The following is a 15663-nucleotide window of genomic DNA, read 5'->3' on the forward strand; positions in this document are numbered from 1 at the left end:
AGAGACACAGAATCGGAAACAGGCTCCAGGCTCTGAGCCATCAGCCCAGAGCCTGACGCGGGGCTCGAACTCACGGACCGTGAGATCGTGACCTGGCTGAAGTCGGACGCTTAACCGACTGCGCCACCCAGGAGCCCCTAAATTTAATTTCTAATAAAACTGTGGTTATGTGCTTCAAAATATGGCAGCAGTTTTTAAAGCCAGAGATTGTACACTCTGAAAAATTCTAATATCTCTCTTTTGTCCTTTACTGCAGTGTCCTTGTGCACACTTTTCTTTTCTGACAATGCATAGACAATGTTTAGTGTCTGATAACTGACATGGCCCACAAGGGGGCCAGGTCTTTGCTATCTGTGAGATGCTGCAGGCACAGACTCATGGGCTTGGTACTGTCCCATACGAAGCCCTCCTGTCTTCAGCAGCAATGACACCTGCTACCGCCTCCGCTGCTATAGCTACTGTTCCCTTCTGTCCTTGCTTCTGCCAATTCAGACCTTAGTACACATCTGGCCACTCCCTTCAGGCACTGGAGAGACTAGACTAGGTGTGTGTATGTGCCCTGAGGTCCAAGCCAAATACTTAGCACATTATCTTTCTCACAGTCCTGCTTCTCCTAAATTCTTTATCCCATTGACTTGAAACATCATGCATATCCAGTTGTCCAGGCATGTTGTCCAAGCATTCCTTTGATTCTTCTCTCTTACACATCCTCTCTACCAATATCTAAGTTTTCTTATTTCCCATCTTACTGGACTTGTCAGCAGCATTTGACATAATTGCGCACATATATTTGATCAATATCCTCTTTCGTTTGCCTTTTAGGATATTATACTCTCTTATTTTCTCCTCCCACTCACTGGGCATTCCATCTCTTTTGTAGTTTTCTTTTCTTCTCCTAATCTCTTAGTGTTGACATTCCCCACAACTAGGTTCTCAGGTTTCTTCTCTTCTCTATCTGCAGCGAACCCCTTGGCTATTTCATGGCTTTAAATATGATCTCAGTGCTAAAGACCGTCATATTATATCTCTAGTCCAGACATCTTTCCAAAATCCAGATGCCTATATCTTTCTTTGCTTCAATGGTCAGTAAATGTTCCAAACTTCATATGTCCCATATTAAACCTATCTCCCCTAAAGCCTGGTCCATGATCAACCTTCATTGTTCACTTAATTACAAGTCCGCTCTCCTTACTCACAGGCCAAAAAAGGTACCGTTCTCACACTTAATATCCAATCTCTTAGGAAATCCTATTAGCTTGAAGCTTAAAATAAATCCAGTTTCTAGCCATTTCTCACCTTTTCCACTTCCCTCCCACCACCACCCCAGATGTAGCCACCACCACCTCTGGCCAGAATTCCTGCCATCATTTCTTAACAAATTTTTCAGTTCATTCTTGTTCCCCTGCCATCTAGTCTCCCTGAACTGGTCTGTATGAAATGTCTAGACATGAATTTCTAATCATATCATCCCCTGCTCAAAGCCCTTAAATGTTTTTGTTTCCTTCTCAGGGTAAAGTGGATGTACTTAACAATGCTCTACCAGAACTTTAGTGATGTGGGTTCTATTACCATTTTGACTTCTCTGGTCCTCATATTCCTCTAACAGGTCAGGTGTGTTTTTCCTGCCTTAGGTAGGGCCTTCGAGCCACAATTCCCCCTTCTTGCTATTTTGTTCTACCAATTTTTGCATGGCTCACCTTATTCAAGTCTTCTTCCAGCCACCCGTTCTCTGAGTCACCAAGTTTTTTGCTTATTCTAATCTTCCCTTTAGGTCCCATAGTCCATCTTTCTACATTCTCAACATCCTCAGGTAGGTATGGCTGTGATCGACTCTCCTTTAATGACCTTGAGAACTCTGGAAGTGGCAGCTCTTGATAAGTAGCCACTTTTAGTTTAGAGACAGCAAATCTTACTTTTTTGTGGTCTCTTCATATATCTCTAGGAATTTCCTTACAATGCAAAGTGCTGTGTATGTTTCATTCTCTAAGGATAAATTTGTTTTGCAGAAACAGATGACACAGAATGCAAACGAAGACACTGACTACTCTTTTTCTGAACTACGCGTCTTTAGCAGCCTTATAGGGAACCCTCAGGTGCTGTTCGATAGTGGCTCTTATATTTAGGTTCTGATGTGTGAATGATTAAATGGTGGCGATCTTAAATCCTTTTGTCAATTTCTCTTTACCTGTTAATCAACCTTTAAGTTTCTGGAATTCCTCCTTCAGATCAGGCCCCACAAGCATGAAGATACTTTCTGACACAGGATTTTTCTTTGTGAGACATTCGTTGCTGGTATTCACAAGGGTTGTATGTTGATCAGTAATGCCACGTCTCCTTTCCAGAGGACCACTTTTTCATTGATATCCTTATTATAAAAAAAAAAAAAGGTGATTTAATAGCGTCTTTCCAAAATGTTTCAGCTGCAGTATTAGAAGCATTTAATTCATCTTCACACAGTTGCCTAGCTCTCTGTACCTATCTACATCCACAAACTGGGATTGTGCCCCTATGGAATCTATGGAATGGAAACTTTAGCTTGCCTTTTTGCCAAATTCCTCAGCAGTTCAGTATTCGCTGGAGACTTTCGAGCATTCTGGTGGTCTCATCTGGGCAGCAAACAAGGCAGGTTAAGCTCCTTATAGAAAGTGACCAAGCATGTCGACGTGTCTATTACATGATAAACCTCAATAATTATTTTAATTACTTTTTTTACTTATCATTTAACATCTATACTTAAATGTATGGTTGTACTTCTCATACCTTATTATAATTGCCTGCTTACTTATCAGAAACCCTCCACTAAACTATTAGTTTCTTGAGGACAAGGGATATGATAAGTTTACATTCATTCCTCAAGAATCTGTAAGTGAGTGGGTTGATTGAATGAAGCCCATATAAATTAGTCATAGGGTTCTGCGTTACTTGACAATTTCAAGCATTGGGTGGATAATGATTCAGGAAGTTATTATAAAAGGAATTATATCAAATGGCTCAATATCCACCCCTATGCCTTATATCTGTGAATAGCAACAGTGCTACATATCAAAATATGTTTCATATTTTGGACACTGAAGAGCAGAAATTATCAAAAATGATATATTATTTTCAGGATATGAGTTGTCTTAAGGCAAAAGATAGGCTAGTTATTTTAATAAATTTTTCAACAATGATTGAAATAAAAACATTTTTAACGTGTTATCTAGAAATATTAATCTATCACATATTACTTTCTTCAAGTATATTAATGTATCAAACATTACTGTGTAAAAAGAAAAATCAAAGATTACAGATTAATTTAGGAAATATAATTTTATAAGCATGTTTGTATATAAAAACATAAAACTGTAAAAAATCTATAAAAACTTTTTATAAAAACTGTACATAATTATCAATAATTACAGAATTTAAGAAGAGGAACATGGCCATAGCTTCCTAGAGAGAAACATATCAATTTCCTAAGGTATCTTCAGGAGATTTCTCAATTTTATCCTACTGTAGTTGAACAATTTTAAATCCAAGTTTAATTTATGTAAGGTGTGTCTTATTCCCTACTTTCCTAATCTATTCCTTAGATTGTATAAGATGAAAATTTTTGTGATATCAGAACAAATTCATATCAATGTGAGGGTGGAAAAATTTCCCATTTGTGCCATTTTTCCATGAGTTATGAAGAGTGGGGCTCTCCACTTAGAATGCAGTTGGTGAGATGAGGTTCCAGGTTATCCATGTACCACGCAGAAATTTCTGCAATGATAGAAGTGTTTATGGTCCAGTACAGTGGTCAGTAGCCACATGAGACTATTTAACACTTGAAATGTGTCTAGGGCAACTGAGGAACCAAGTTTTTAGTTTAATTTAATTTAATTTAATTTAATTTAATTTAATTTTAACCATATGGTGCCAGTGACTACCATATTGGGCAGTGCAATTCTAGAGAAATCTCTCTTATGTTCTGAATTGGGCCATAAATTAATAGACCTTTCCAATCTATCCCTATATTACATCTGAAAATACATTAACTGGTAGGTTTTCTCACTTACTGAACATGGTGCAAGAGTAATAAAACTCTTTTCAAGATGCCATTTTCATAAATTTGAATTTACTTGGAAAGAATCAGTGATGAAATTTAGATCCATGGAAATTAGGCTGCTTGCATTATAACTCTTCATTATTTGGGCATGCAAAGTGTGACATGATGTAAACCTACATCATTACATGTGCTCATATATTTATATTATGTCATCAGTTTGAATTGTTTATATAAGGGAGACAGCTATTTTAAAAATGCAGATAAAGTAGTGACTAAAACACTCCGTTGGCATCCATTCTATTACTGAACAGGTGCCACCCTGCAATTTCATGACACATAAATGGTGAAAACAAACATGTGTTGGGAAAGAATATGACATAAAATTGATGTTAAAAAAAAAGCATAAGCTACAATACTGGTATTGCTAGAACCAATATTTTCACAGGTGGGAAAAATGTTTACTAGATATCTTAGAACATATTATTGAAATCAAACTTGATGATATTTAAGTTTTGGAAATATATGCACTTTATCTCATTAGCCTCTTAAAGCAGGTGTCATTGAGTGAGTCTACTTTGGAAAGGTAACTTCCAAATGTTACCAATAATATGTATTAATATTGAAAAAATAGAATAGCAGTTATTTTACCATCATTTTATAGTCTATATCTGTAATCATTTTGGATGGTCAAGCAAGTAAATCTAAACCCCAAACAAGTAAAGAAGTCTGGGCACTTACTTCTGGGTCTTTTGTCTTTAGACAGAATAGACAACTTCTGTGATTCTAAATTTTATTTTATTTATTTTATTTTATTTTATTTTATTTATATATTTATTTAATTTTTGTGATCTTAACTTTTAACTTTATGTTCCAAACAGGAATCCTTTTCATGTATATATATAAACAAAACCAATGCCATACTTTGCCACTTAACAATGCATTCTTTAATGAAAGTGGAATTATTTTTAAATATTATATTTTAAAAGACAGAAAAGAAATAGAACCTGAGGGAATCCACATAATGCATATAGTTATTTAACTTCTCATTAGTACCTGTTATAAATACTTTTCTCATTATTTGATGCAATTTAAAATAAAATGCACATAAAATGCAATTGTAAAAAATAAAAATATAAAATGATGAGATTTTAGAAAAATTAAATACTCCAAGAACTTAAATAGTTTTACTGTAATCGAACATGGCAGTTAGCTTAACGTTTGGTAGAAATAAAAATATTAAAAAAAAATAGAAAAGCAAGCCCCAAATGTCACAAACATAGAATAGTATATGGTTATGGTATTATAATGAAAGTGGATGAGTAATTTGACATTTATAATATTGTCCTTTATATTAAAATATACACTACCTTGTGATAATAAAAACGTTGTTTTTCTCAAAACTGAATTCTAAAAGGAATTTGCTAATGACCTATGTGAGTCATATTGAACGACATGATGGGAAATTCCCTCAAAAGTGCTTTTGCAAAAGATGCAAGGACGTATTTCACATGGTCATTTCATTTGGATGTTTTATTCTAGGGAAGTAGGTTAAAGATGTCCAGGTGTATGGATTTCCGGTTCTAAATTGATTTTTCATAAAGCTTGGAAATTAGAGGAGAAATTATTAGTTACTAAGTCTCAGCCATCCTTTTCCAATTATAGATTCTCGAAGCTAGACTTTCAACAGGAAGGTTGCTGGAGCCCAAGACTGAGCAGTAGTAAAGGTGTGGAGTCAAAAGTTGTGCATTAGCAACATTGACAATGAACAATTCCCGTTCTTTGTGTAAACTGTGTGTCATAGCACAGTATTTACTCTGTGTCATGAAAACTCAAGAACCTGAACTATAGTTTATTCAAAAGAGAGAGAAAAAAGTTTTATAAGTGTACAGAAATAGATTGAGAATCCATTCAAAACTGGCTCATATAATCCCCAATTTGTAGTACTGGATCTCCTGGATTCACTGAATAAATTCTCACTTGCCAAGCTAGATTTCCACATCATAGAGCACAGTCTAATTAATCTGGTTAGAAAAAATTGACAGCAAGTATGACTATCCATTTTGACCATTAAATTAATTACGACTACACATTGGAATACCTAACATTTGTGTGGTTCCATAAAGATTTAATTAATATATTATCCCAGGCCAATAATTTGAATGACTACAGTATATGGTAATTATAATCAAATGTCATTCTGCTTACCTTTTCTGTTATTTAACCATTCATCTAAGATTTTCACTATAAAGATAAAAATCTTCTGGGGGGAAAATAAAAATTTCTGGGATAGTATATGTGACTCTATGGACTCTATGGAAGTTTGGCATCAAAAACTGAGGAAATTTATTCATAATTTCCTCATTTGACAAACGCCAGGCTTTAAAATGGTCTTAAAGTTTATTCATCTGCATTTTGTTTATGTTAATATAAATTATGTATTTGAATTTCTGTCTCTTTTGCAACAGGGATAATACTCAAATTCATGAAATTTCCATATATTTAAATTTGGATGTTTATTTCTCTGTGCCTGAATATCATTGGACATATTCTCCTATTATATAATGATTGTGTTGGCTTTCATTTGTTCTTAAGCTTTCTTTCAACTTTAGCTGCAAATTGGAACCAATTGGGAAGCTTTAAAAATTTTTATGCTTTGACTCCCTCTAACCCAAGATTCTGATTTAATTGGTCTCGGGTCATATCTGAGCACCAGTAGTGTGCAAAAGTCTCCCAGTTATTCTTACATATGGCCAAGTTGAGAATTACTGCTCTCAACTGTAAGATTCTTAAGGGTAGGAGCCATGGCTTATTCATCCTTGTATTTGCCTAACACAGTACCTGCCATATGTATTTAATTTCAGAACATATGTTACTGGATATTATCCAATAATAAAAAAAAACCCATTCATGTAGTTAACCTCACAAAGGTATTCCAAGTCTTTTTAAAGAGCCAAAATTTTCTATTCAAAGGACTTTAGGTTTTCCTCTCAGCAGTTTTGATCTTCTTTATTAGCACTAAAATTTATTATTTTTTTCCTTCATGGACAAAACCTAAAACAAGAAAAATATGCTGTCATGTTACCTACATTAAGAAAAACTAAATATTCTGTTTAATTCCTCTTATTAAAAAAAAATTCAGCCTCTCCTTTTCCATGTGATCTTAGTTCCTCATTTTTCAGTATTTACTTTACACTTAAATAAATTACATTCCTAAATGTCATGTATACAAGATTGGCTTGATTTAGAAATAAATTATTCTCTGTACAAGCATTTTAAACCCAACTGACACCTGAACATGATTTTAAATTAGTGGTTTTCAACCAGAGACATGGTAATGTCTGGGGACATTTTTTGGTTGTCACAGCTTGGGGGAAGGGGACTGTCACTGGAATCTAGTGGGTAGAGACAAGGGATACTGCTAAACAACCCACAATGCACTGGACAGCTTTCACAATGAAGAATCATTGACCCAAAATGTCAATAGCACTGAGGTTGAGAAAGAGGTTTCAAATTAAACACAAATGCAAATTAAACATAAGTATTTTAAAATAAATTATATTATTTTTTCATTGTTTCTTTTTATTCTAAAGAAAACTCAATGAAATGAGTTTATGCTTTCCAGAAGTGCTGATATCTTAAGGTATTAGAAATAAAAAATCAAAACATTCTACAGAAATGGAACTGTGGAAGTGTGACAAGAATTTCCACCATTGAAATAAAAATTCACTAGTGGCTTTATATTTCACTCTAGCGAAATGTAAATTTGAAGGCCAGGCTTGTTCTTGGAAGGAAAAAATTCATATATATATATATATATATATATATATACAGGAGTAGACTGCAGAACCATTCAATATTTGTCACCGGTTGTGACATTTGTCATCCAGCTTCTATTTGGAATATGGTACTATTTTCTCTAAGTATTCATTCATTCATTCACTCACAAATCTTCTTACATTGTCCTCATCGTGTCCTGGTTCTTACATTGTCCCTCATGGTCCTGAGATTGGAAACGTCTACTGATTTATCTATCATTAATCAATCTCCTAGCCATAGCCAATCTATAAATTTTCCCATCAGAATTTAATGCTTTAAGTGATATCTCTAGAGTGGATGGTGTGATATGCCACTCATATCCCCCTTTAAATGGAGGCACTCATTCCACCAGCTTCCAAGAGTGTTGGCTACTGACAATTCAGAGCTGCATTTCTCTGTGGGAATTGCCTTTGCAGAGTCAGCCTGCATAGACTGAACAACATATGAGAGGCTACCAAAGCCCAGCCATTCTGCATTAATTTGGGTCAGTTTTGAAAAGTCTTTCCAGTTTTAGGACTCCACGTGGAATTGGCATTGGCTAATGCCTCTATTGTAACTTATTACAGTTCAGCTTTTCCCTTTGCTTAATACTGGCACCTTCAGTTCTTTACAGGTGTTCCTGGGAGCATCCACAATAAAATCCCTGCTTATAAATCTCAATCTCAGAGTATGCTTCTAGAGAAATCGACCTAAGATAATAATATCCTGGAATGGAATTTGGAAACTAGGTCATCCTTTGGCTTATTGACATTGAGAATTTCATTACTAGTGATAAGTGGATTATCAATAGCTCCTGATGTGCAATAGGGTCAATTATTACAGTTTCATTCAGTTGTGATCAGGTATTAAACAACAACAGAAAGGAAGGCAATGGCCAGTGCAATACCTATGCTGTTTGAGAGAAACAGAATATTCACTGCAAAGGTTTTGAAGTTGGAAGAGTTTTGTTAAGTGTATTAGGTAAATAAAACAATAGGCTAAAGATGATTTTGGACAATGTGAAACAAAGTATAAATGTCAAAGAAGTACCTTGGTAGCATGTAAAGATATAAGCATTCCTGTTAGGCAGAAGATAGACGAAAGCAAGCATCAGGCCCAGCACTTACTAAAATGGCTCTCTAGAGAAGGTAAAACTCTCATCTCCACATCGGCTACACCAATATTAGAGCATTGGTTTGGAAGGAGTGGGGCATTGAGATTTGAAATAATTATATATGGGTTGGTGCAGTCAAGAATTTTAAAATGCCAGATCTTCCTGAACATTCTGGATCTGCAGCTCACTATCCCTTTTAAAATCTGGCCTTCCTCTCTTGGTGAAGAAAATTCAGAGAACTTTGTTTTGTATTCCAACATAAACTTTTTCAGGATCTATCACCTCTCCTTCTAACCAACATACCAATAATTATATACCATCTAGGAAAATGCTGGGAGCTGCAGGTTCTAGCCAACATGAAGACACTGAAGAGACATATATGGGACAGGGTATTAAAAATGATGGCTTAAGGAGGATGGAGTAAAAAGTTGGATAACAAAGAGTGTATCCATGTAAGAGCATTCTTCCATGATACAGCAGTTAGCTTCCTGGCACGGACTCAGAGAGATGACACTATTATGTTAGTAGAATGTCTCTTGGAAGGTTGAATAATGTAATAGTCCACACAATGTGAACTACAAATGCTGGCTGCCATGGAAAACAGTGAGTAAGAAGCTGAAAGACTCAGAGAAGTGGGGATGCTAACATGGATATATCATACGAAACCCAAACCTCACGACTAAAGGAGAGGTCAGATCTCAAATGAAGAAGACCTTGCTATACTATGGCAAATCTATACAGCCATGATTTTTCCTAACTTCTCAAAGGTATCTATGACCGTTTGCTTAGATAACTGTGTTTTTGGAAAAAGCGGATACTCAAACATTAGAATCACTATTAGACACAGAAGCTCAGTTGACATTAATACTCAAGGACCGGGGCGCCTGGGTGGCGCAGTCGGTTGAGCATCCGACTTCAGCCAGGTCACGATCTCGCGGTCCGTGAGTTCGAGCCCCGCGTCAGGCTCTGGGCTGATGGCTCAGAGCCTGGAGCCTGCTTCCGATTCTGTGTCTCCCTCTCTCTCTGCCCCTCCCCCGTTCATGCTCTGTCTCTCTCTGTTCCAAAAATAAATAAACGTTAAAAAAAAAAATACTCAAGGACCTAAAGTATCACTATATTTTCCATGTTAGAGTAGAGACCTAAAAGGCCAGGTGATAAACCCACGTCCAGTTTTCAATAGGTAATAAACTTACTTCCGGTTTGCAATGGGCCTACTTTGTCTATAGATTGACTCAGTAATCATTTCCCTGATCACCCAATATGTAATTAAAATTGTTACATCTACTTGACCTGTGGGGAAAGAGCCATCATAGTGGGGAAGGTACAGTAGAAGTCTCTGAAACTGCTACACACCTTCAACAAACATATTAAAACAAAACATTGTTTCATCTTAGGAACAATTAGAGGTTCATATCACCTTAAATGACTTAAAGAATACAGGAGTGGCAGTCTATATCATATCATTATTTAACCTGAGTCCATTCTTTCATTGAAAAAAAAAATAAAACTAGCAGAAGTACTAGTTGGCACAACCAAGTGGTGCCTCATTTGAAGCTGCTGCACTGAATATGATATCTTTTCCAGAATCAATTGACACGACTAGTGTACAAAATGTGTGAGCACTGATCTGGCACATGCATTCATCTCCATTACTATGATAAATGGAGATCAAAAGTTTACACTTATGTGGGACAAGAAGCAGTGTACATTTTCAGCTTTGCTTTAAGACCAAGCTAACTCTATACTTAGTCTATTATATCAATAGTATCAGGTTCCTCAAAATAGATAACAAGAAGTAGAAAACACATTGGAGGCTTTGGAATGACACTCTAGAGAGTGGAGAGATAAGCTTTACAAATATTTAAGCCTTAGAAATTTAGTTCACTGGGGTATGTCTGCTCATATCTTCTAAAGGAAAGGACTAGCGACTGTATCTTGTGCCTTTCAGCACTAAGAAGTACACACGTTGCTTGCTAGGCTTTTTTTAGGTTCTGGCAAGAACATAATTCACAGCTGGAAGTACTCTTTGTACTTTTTACCTGATGATATGGAGGTCAGTCACATCTGAATTGCGTGGAGAATGTGAAAGAACTCTTCTACAAAGTAAACACTATAGCGCAAGCCCACAGCTTGGGCCATATATTCTGGTAGACCCTGGATGTACCTGTGATAAGAAAATGATATATAGTGTTTATAGCATGTCCCAAAATAGAACCACAATTTGAAGACCCAGGGTTTTTGAGAAGGAATGTACCATCTGTAATGGAGAACTATGCACCATTTGAAAAACAGCATCTAGCCTATACTGAGTCTTGGCAGCAATGGAGTGTCTGATCATAAGACATCACCTGAACATGTAGTCAGGGCAATATATTATAAGCTGTATTCTCAGACCAAAAATTGATAAGGCTTGGTGGGTCCAACAGCAATTCCTCAGAAGATAGCCAAGATCTGGCATAAGAAGGGCCAGAAATCAGAATGAGCTGCATGCACATGTGGCCCAGAACCCATATCAAGCTCCTCTGTTGTTCCAGTGCTTTTCATTCAGCTCACACCTATGAGCATTTCGCAGACAATCTTTTTGACTGGCTGACAGAGGATGGAAGAATCCCAGGATGTGTTGGCTTAATATATTAATATAAACTGGAAATGAGTTGCTGTGATGGTATATCTCCACACAGGAGTTGCTCTGCAACAACGTGGTAAAGGGTCATCTGTCCAGTAGACAGAGCTTTGCGTGATCTACCTAATCATCTATTTTGTGTGGATAGAGAAGTAGCTTAAGATAAGAGTACATATAGGGTCATTAGCAGTGATTAATGTTTTGGCTGGTTAGTCAAGGGTCTGGAAGGAAAAGAATTGGAAGATTAGGGACAAGATATGAAAAAGAGGCATGTGGATGGATGCATTAAAGTGAATACAGATGTAAAGATCTTTGTATTATACATTAATGTTCACTGGAAGACATTCAAGAGAAGAAAACTAAAAATTAACCACATAAACACAATGTTTTAGCCAGCCTCTATCACTGACAAGAATAATGGGCTCATAAACAGAGTAGCTATGGTGGTAGGAACAGACTATGCATGGCCTCAAAACTTGGTCTCAAAAAACAGAACAAAACAAACAAACAAACAAAAACAAAAAAATACCTTAGTCTCCAACTCAACAAACCATGCTTCTGTACAATGTCCAAATTCCAACAAAAGAGAGGAATTCTGAGCCCCCTTTACAACACCATTCACTGAGAGGACCAACATACTACTGGCTGCAAATGGATTATATTGAACACTTTTTATGCTGCAGTAGGGCTAATAATTAGACTTGATAGGGATTGCACATATTTGGGGTATAGATTTTCCTTTTCTATTTTAGCCAACACTACTAGCCAAAGGTTCAGACAGTGTTTAATCCCACTGATACCAGATACTGAAAAAATTGCTGTGTACTAAGGAGTCCACTTTACATCAAGGAGATGCAGCAGGGGGCGTATGACTATGGCTATAACACATTCCACACCAGTTAGAATCTGCTAACCTAATAAAGTAAAAAGTCAGCCTTTGGAAGATATATACTTGGGGGGCAACTTAAATATGTTGCTCTCTGAGGATGAGACACTTCTAATGTTATATGGCCTAAATTGTCCCCAGTGGCTAAAACACACGGGTTCAGGAAACAGAGGATGGAAGTAGGAGAGTGGTCAACTTGCCATCATCTCCAGGGTCCCACTTAGGGGATCTTTGCACTTTGTCCCTGCAAATTTAGGTTCTGAGAATCTTGAGCAGTGACATCCAATAGCAATTTTTGCAATGATCGTTATGATCACTATCCAAGCTGTCTAGAATGCATGTGGCTATTGAGCATGTCAAATGTGGCTAGTGTGACTGAGGAACTTTCTTTTCTATTTAATTTAATTTTAATTAATATGAATGTAAATTCATATAGCCACATGTTTGTTGCTGGCTATAATACTGGACAGTTCAAGCCTAAGGACTTAATTCCTGGAGAGAAATGGTTTGGCCAGAAAACAAAGCAAGAGTCCCAATGAACATTTAAATTTAATCCATGACTGATGCTCAGTCATTTTCAGCTCCTCATGCTGAAAGGAGAAAAGTCCACAAGAGAGATCTCCTGACTCTAACCAGATCCATTGTTTCTAATCATCTGCAGGAGGAAAAGCTTCTGACATATGATCGGGTAAGGAAAAATAGGTTTATTACCTAGATGATCCACAAAAGCATCTCTTTATACTTTGTACACAAAAAGTGCCTATTCTTAGGCAAGTTTTTTTCCTAGGCAACTTTTGACAGTGCAGTACATGGACAAGTGCAGCAGACAGCATCTGGGAAGACACAGTGAAATGGACTCAGGACTTTCAGAGATTATGTTCAGAGTCACCTAAGCATACAAGCTACTTAGAACAGCACAGATGTCAGCCAAGGGTGAAGACAACCTAGAGTTAGTAGTACAGGAGAAAGACGAAAATCATCAGTTGCAGCCCAAGAACAGCTGTAGTAATGATAGAGATATAAAGTGCTGTAATTCTTTCAAAAAAAATCTTCCTCTTATAGATTTTTCCAGAAACAAGACCAAATAAAATCAAGGAGTTGTTCTCAGAGGATAGCTGTCCATGTGAAGTGATTGGATGCATAGTAAACAGACTTTGTGGTGAAACACCCAGATTCTCTGTTCAGGAACACTCATTTCTTCAGAAGACCAGAGTATTTGCTGTTAAAGACTCACACCTTTTACCCTTCTCAGAGAAAGAAGTGTTTTGCCCAAAGCTATGCCCACTCTCTGACACCAGCCCCATCCAATGTCTATTCCTTGAGGGATACAAAAGGCCTCTACCTTTGTGTCCATGTAGGAGATAATGTGAAGGGCCTCTCCAACTCCAGGATTTCCTATGGCATCAGCCAAGACCTCTTGTTTATTAACACTGCTATTCAATCTGTCCCTTGCACAATTTCTGTTTCTTCACTCTTTATAACTCTTGTTCCTGAGTATATTCTCCAATAGACCTCATCTAATGATCCCAGAGTTTGTTTCTGGGAACCCTAACTTAAGACTCAGAGTCCTTACTTTATCGCCTGGTCCATAAAGTGCTCCTTGCTTCAGTTTTGCTCTCTTATGAAAGTTGACGCTTCTCAGAATATCTTGGTCCCTTAGAATGTCATCACCTGTGGAGTATTTGGAGTTTTCATTTTCTTCCTGTCTGATAGCCCTTTCTCCACTCCTAAAACCATTTTCTGATTGGGGAAGTCCAGTCCAGGCCAAGGGTCCTGCTTGCTTGGGGCTAAACACTAGACACATTGACCAAATGAAAATAACAGACATAGGTGATTGATAGGGCTGTCAGCCAAGTGTTTCACATTCATCCTGTGCCTGGGTATGTTTTACAATATCTGTACTCTTCCTAGGTCTCAAACCATATCATTATTTCTCATGGCTCTGGTTTCACTTCCTTTGCTTCTGTGTATCATAACATTTCCCTCATGGACATGGTTTCATAGTTTAGGAAGTCATTTGTACCATCCCAAGTGTGTTTGCTTTATAGATGTGCATGGTCTTGTCTCACAGATCCATCTATTTGAGCATAAGTTGTCAGCTGGTATAACCTAATATTATCTAGTCAAAATACCCCCCTCAGCCCACGTGTGAGAAAGAGTTGAATTTGAGGATTGGTACTTGTTTAAAAACAGAAATCAATTAAATTGCCTTGGACCTGCCTTATGATACTAACTTACTAAGAAGGTATTAAAGATAACATTTTGCTTTGCTTTTATTTTTTCACCTGTATCAGACTTTGACATTATAATGCTTCTAGCCAGTCTGCAGCAGTTGTGACGGCACGAATCATTAAAACCACTGATTTTTGCAAGTTATACCATGTGTAATTTACAGTTTACTTTATGAGAATACTTAATGTACGAAGTGATTTATACAAGTTATTTTTTTGTCTTTATAGCATATATGTGAAGTAGATACTCAAATTATTTTTTAGATTTTTCCCCCTAGGATTCTTTCCCTCCAGTTATTCCTATCCCCACCTTTAAATAAATGTATGCAGATAATTGGCCTTGGATTTTTGCCTTAGAGAAGTGACATTTATTGCAGATGATGATGATGATGATGTTGATGATGATGATGATGATATCAATAATAATAAAAGTATTCTAAACCTTCCTGGCTTCAAAGACATAAATCCAATTAAAGATGTAACCTTTATGATTCATAGGCAGATATAACCATAACAGCCTGTTTTTGAGATAGAAACTGCAAGAAAAGAGAAGGGGAGATTTCCTCAGGAGGAGAAAAGTGCATCCTCCTAACTTTGGAGGAAAGTGTAATACAATAGGGAGTAATGAGCCATTGGTGATAGTTTTGTAAAACCAAAAGAAAAGTGTCTTGTGTTCTATTTTCTGGGCAGAGCCCTCAGTGAGGTGACGAGACTACACAGAGGCTAGAAGAGGACCTGTGCATTTCCTTCCAGGTGGAGCCTTTGGAAGGCAGCAGACTCCCAGAGACACAATGGTGGCTATGGTGCCTAGTACAGAGCCTGACAGAAGTGAATATCCTGATGATGGGCACAAGTAGCAGATATCTTCCCATGCCCCAAGTGTGGTTCTGAAGTAACAGAAGAAAATGTAAGATTGAAGAATCCAGTGGGCAGGAATAGGGAGTGATCAGCAGTAGCCTATTGGACTGATGGAAATAAGCAATG

At 36.9% G+C, this 15663-nt stretch overlaps 1 pseudogene; it reads right to left on the reverse strand.

The window, feature by feature from the left end:
• Positions 1-375: 375 nt before the first annotated feature.
• Positions 376-14252, reverse strand: LOC125171640 (ganglioside-induced differentiation-associated protein 2-like; annotated as a pseudogene).
• Between the last annotated feature and the right edge of the window lie 1411 nt (positions 14253-15663).

Source organism: Prionailurus viverrinus, chromosome C1 (assembly GCF_022837055.1).
Source record: "Prionailurus viverrinus isolate Anna chromosome C1, UM_Priviv_1.0, whole genome shotgun sequence".
NCBI lineage: Eukaryota > Metazoa > Chordata > Mammalia > Carnivora > Felidae > Prionailurus > Prionailurus viverrinus.